The following is a 5,528-nucleotide window of genomic DNA, read 5'->3' on the forward strand; positions in this document are numbered from 1 at the left end:
ATTAGCTTTGCCTGATTTCATTAAGGTATTTCAAGTTGAATGTGATGCAAGTGGAAGTCCAATAGGAGTTGTGTTGAGTCAATAAGTTAAACCTATTGCTTTCTTTAGTGAGAAGTTGAATGATGTTAAAAAGAATTATTATGTGTAAGATCAAGAGTTTTATGCTATTGTTTAAGCCTTGAAGAAGTGGAGACATTATTTGATTCCTGAGTTTGTATTGTATATTGGTCATAAAACTTTATATTATTTGGGAAGTCAACATAAGTTGAGTCAGAGACATATGAAGTGGGTTGAATACTTGCAAATTTTCACATTTTTTATCAAGCATAAGAGTGGAGTTACTAACTGAGTTGCTAATGCATTAAGCAGAAGATTTTTTTTGTTGACCGAGATGAATATTGATGCTCTTGGTTTTAATAAGATGAAGGAATTGTATGATATTGACCTTAATTTTTCTTAGCCATGGAGAGAGTGCAAAGCACCAAATCTATCAGATCAAATGAGTATGTATAATGATTATTTCATTCAAGAAGGTATGTTGTACAAAGGAATTCAGTTGTGTATACTAATTTGATTATGGAAAAGCATTGTGGTGGTTTGGTTGGACATTTTGGAATTGATAAGCCATTGAGTTTTCTAAAGGATATGTATTATTGACCACAGATGTATAAGGATGTTTAGAAGTTTGTAAGGAGTTGTGAAATTTGTCAATTTGCAAAAGGAGTAAGTTAGAATACTAGATTGTATACACCTATTTGTGTTCATGAGAAACCTTAGAGTGACATCAATATGTATTTTTTTCTTGGATTACCTAAGATAACAAAAGGGTATGATTTCATATTTGTTATTGTGGATAGTTTTTTTAAGATGACACATTTCATACCATGTAAGAAGACATTAGAAGTTATGCATGTTACTGATATTTTCTTCAAAGAGACTATTAGATTACATAGATTACCAAAAAGTATTATTTCTAATAGAAATACTAAGTTTGTTGGTTGGAGGAATTTGTGAAAGAATATGGGTATTGATTTGAGATTTAGTTCTACATTCCATCTACAAACAAATGGAAAGATAGGGGTTGTGAATAGAATCTCAAGTAATTTGTTGAGATGTTAAGTTGGAGATAAGTCGAGTAATTGGGATATGGTATTGGCACAATTTGAGTTTGCATATAATAATTTTGTGAATAGGAGTACATGAAAAATACCTTTTGAGATTGCTACTAGAATGCAGCCTAGAGGAGTATCAAATTTGAGGGATGTTACTGGTGAAGAGAAGAGAAGTGATGAAGGGTAAGAATTTGTTGGTTTTATGAAGTCTTTTCATAATGAAGTGAAGTTGAAGTTGGAATAAGTAATTAGAAGTATAAGGAGAATGTTGATAAGTCTAAAAGACATCATGTTTTTTAAGTTGGTGATGAGGTAGTGGTTCATTTCAAGAGAGATAGATTTCCTATTAGAACATACAGTAAGTTGAAAATGAAGAAGTTTGGACCTTGTAAGATCTTAAGGAAGTTTGACAATGGTAATGTTTATAAATTTGAGTTACTTGATGACATGAATTTATGTCCTATATTCAATATTGTTGATTTATAAAAGTATAATGAATCAAATGATGAATTTGTTGTATTACATGATCATGCCAAGAAGTATATTGAAGAGGTTGAATAAATTTTGGACGAATGAGTTGGCAAAAAAATAAGAGGTAAAGATTACTTTGAGTATTTGGTGAAGTGGAAGAATAGACCAACTAAAGATTCTACATGGATTTCTCAATCTGAGTTGGATTCAGCTCAAGTTGTGACATTTGCATTATTTAGAAGAATTATTTATTTCTACTCCACTTGTCTGATGTAGGAGCATCCCAGGTTGACATGTTATCCTTCTCATTTGTGCTCATTATGCTAGTTGTTGCCTAGTTGTAGTCATTGTTGAGTGTTGGTAATTATTTAGTATTAACCAAGTTGTAGTCTTTGTCTAGTCATGTTAGCCTATTGGTTGTCATGTTATACCATTCATTCTATTAGTGTTAGCCAAGCTATCTAATGTTGGTTGAGTTATCCAGTGTTGACTGAGTTGTCCAATATTAATTGAGCTATCTAGTATTGGCTAAGTTATCCAGTGTTGGTCAAGTGTTCCTTCAAGTGCTAAGTGAAACTGTTATTTTATTGATGCTCGGTTCCTTCTTTGACCCTCTTACTTTGAGTCAACTTATGTAATTAATTTAGATCGCAAATTTAAGCTTTGGATATTGTCTTGCGATGTGTGTAGACTATTTCAAGCTCAACCTATCTATTATGATCTATAATCTTATGTAAGCCATTTTGGAAAGTATAAAGAGAGGTGTTTAGGTTTAGGTTAGGTAATAACTTAGAGATTTCAGAGCAATTTTATACGAAAAAGAATATTTGAAGCTTGATTGTGAATCTTGAAGTTGTATTTTGTATTTGGTCGTAACCCAAAAGGCCTTACAACTAGCCATGTATGTTGATAACTTGATGAATCAATAACATATTTTTGTTTCTTCTCTCCTTGGTGTTGTTCTCTATATGTTTTCTTCTATTGTGTTTGCTCAATAAGGTATTTGGATAGTTAGGTGTCCCTCTTGTCATAGGTGTTCATTCCCTCCTTGCATCACTTTGTTGGTGGGAGGAATATTATGGATGTGGTATTGTCTACTCATGAGATATTACATTCTATGAATACCAATGAAAAATTGGCCATGATTCTCAAGCTTGATATTTTTAAAGCCTATGATAGGGTAAAATGGTATTTCCTTCAAAATGTGCTAACTAAATTTGGTTTTCTTGGAAAATCTCTCAAGATGATTATGAATTGAGTTACCTCTATATCTTATGTTTTCTTGTCAATGGTGCTCCCTCAGGGTTTATTACTATAGGTATTGGCCTCAATAAAATGAACCCTCTCTCCCTATCATTTTATAATTGTGGTAGATGCCCTAAGTAGAAACTTGAATAGACTCAAGATCCAAAATCTATTCATGGTGTCAAAGTTGCCTTTAATATTTGACCCTCTACTCATGAGCAATTCATGGATGATACTATCCTTTTTGGAGAAGCTATCTTATCTAAAGAAAATGCTTGGAAGTCCATGTTAGCTAACTATGCCAAGTTATTTGGTCAATATATCAACCTTCATAAGAGTAAACTTTTCTTTTTCAATACCCTAGAAGACATTCAAAGAAGCATTTCTATTGTGCTAGAATCCCAAATCCAATTTTTACTAGATATGTACCTTGGCCTACCCTTCTCACCAGAGAAACCAAGTCTCCTAAATTGGAATAGTATTATTGAGAAATTCCATAAGAAACCGGCCAGATGGAAAATAAAAATATTAATTTTGGTGGGTAAGCTCCTTCTCCTTAAAGCTTGCCTCCAAAGTATCCCAGTGTACCTTATGTCCTTTTTCTTAATGTCTACAAAGGTGGAAGATTACCTAGAGAAAATTCAAAAAAACTTCCTATGGTCTAGAGTGGAGTTAAAGAAAAAGATGGCCCTTGTCAACTAGAATCAAGTGTATAAATCTAATGAGAATGGATGCCTTGGTATTAGGAATTTTAAAAGCATGAACAAAGATTTGGTCTCTAAATTGGGTTGGTTAACCTGAGAAGGAGTTGAATATTGGTCTAAAATCTTAAGGAACAAATACTTATCTTATGGTCCATCCTATTTGTACCTCAATAAGAATAACTCTAATAGAAGCTTTGTCCTTTGGAAGAACATATTGAAAATCAAAGGCTTGATTAGAAGAGCAAGTAGAATGCAAATAGGAAATGGTATAAGAAGCTTATTATGGGAAGAAATATAAAAGGATGAGGTTCCTATCAAGGGGGTAGTAAATAACCAAGGATTGATGGACTAGTTGAGGGTGAATATGGGTGAGAAGGTGTAAAACTACCTAGAATGGGAAAATGGCAATACAAGATGGAAGGACTTCATTAGATTGTGGCAAGTCCAAAGAGATGCTAGAAGAATTAGGAATATTAGTAAGAAGATAGTCACATATCATATAGATATGCTCTCTGACCCTAGTCTATTTGACTAATTGCAAGAAGATAAATGGATCTGGAGATATAATAGTAACGGTCTCTTCTCGATTAGTTTTTCCTACAAGGCACAAGAAGATAGTCATGTGGGAGAAAATTTTTAGAAGAACATTTGGATTCACAATCTACTGCCTAAAATAAGTTTCTTCTGGTGGGTAGTGTAGACACCTAAAAACCTTTAGAAAATAAAGTATTTTTATTTTCTAAAAAATTTCTGATGACATCATCATTTATTAATTAATTAATTATTTTATTTATTTATTTATTTCTATGCCATTAAATCCCTTTATCTTAATTAAAAATATTTAATTAAGGAATCCCTCCCAAAAAAATTTAAATCTTATTTAAACATTATTTCCTTATTTATTAATTATTTAATTAATAAATTGACCAAAAAACTCAAAATTAATAATAAATATATTTTTTGCCCAAAACTTGGCCAATTTCCTTAAGACCACTAACCTCTTCCAAAATCTTCTAATCCTTCTTTAATTTTGATTAAAGGCTAATCCCATCATTTCCTACCCCTAATCCCAACTCAAAATATTTAATTAAGATTAAATATTAATCCTCATGTTTATTAAAAAAGTTTTAATAAATATCTCCTCAACCCAAACCCTTGAAATAAATAAAACTTTATTTATTTCCTAAAAATCTAATTTATCCTTATCCTAAGAAGTTCTAGACTCTTCTAGAAATTCTTCATCCTCATCCTAGGAAGTTCTAGACTATTCTAGAAAGTCTTTATCCTCATCCAAAGTCTAGACTCTTCTAGAAGATGTCTTTAAACCTAATCCTAATCCCCTCCTAACCATGTCACATTCTCTAAACATGGGTTAAGACTTACTAACCCAAGCCAAAGTTAACAAATATCTCCTCCTTCACCCACCCTCATTAAATGCCATCCACTTGCCTATCCCTAAGCTAATCCTAAACCATCCTAATCCATCCTCTAATCATTTGCACAATCCTAAGCAAGCTTAAAACCTTCCTAATCAAGCCCAAGTCGAAATTCCTCTCATCTCCATCAAAATATCTGAACCATAAAACTTTATGAAGCCCACTAGGCCATAAATGACTCTTCCAAGCCCTTTTATTGCTCTTACAAGCCATTATGAGGGTCTTTATGAAGATTTTATCCCTTGAGCCTCCTTTTTTGACTCATCCTTCCCCTTTCCTCCATCCTCTCACCCTATGACATGTGTCACTCCCTGATTGGCTGTAAGAAAGCACAATCCATGTGCTCTCCTCTCATGCAATCTGAGCCCTCCATGAGCTTTTTCCCATCCTTGCATCTTAGCCCTCAAACCCTCAAGCCGCTTGCCTATAAATTGGATCCTTCCCCTTTGCAAAATAACACAGTCCATGAAGTAAAGTCATAATGTCATTTTAAGAAGCCATTTTACATCAAAACCATACACTCACACCCAAATTCCAACTCCATTTGAGGCCCTTTTTGA

The sequence above is a fragment of the Cupressus sempervirens genome, chromosome 4, assembly GCF_028749045.1.
Source record: "Cupressus sempervirens isolate cs-2001-9-10 chromosome 4, ASM2874904v1, whole genome shotgun sequence".
In the NCBI taxonomy this organism is placed as follows: domain Eukaryota; kingdom Viridiplantae; phylum Streptophyta; class Pinopsida; order Cupressales; family Cupressaceae; genus Cupressus; species Cupressus sempervirens.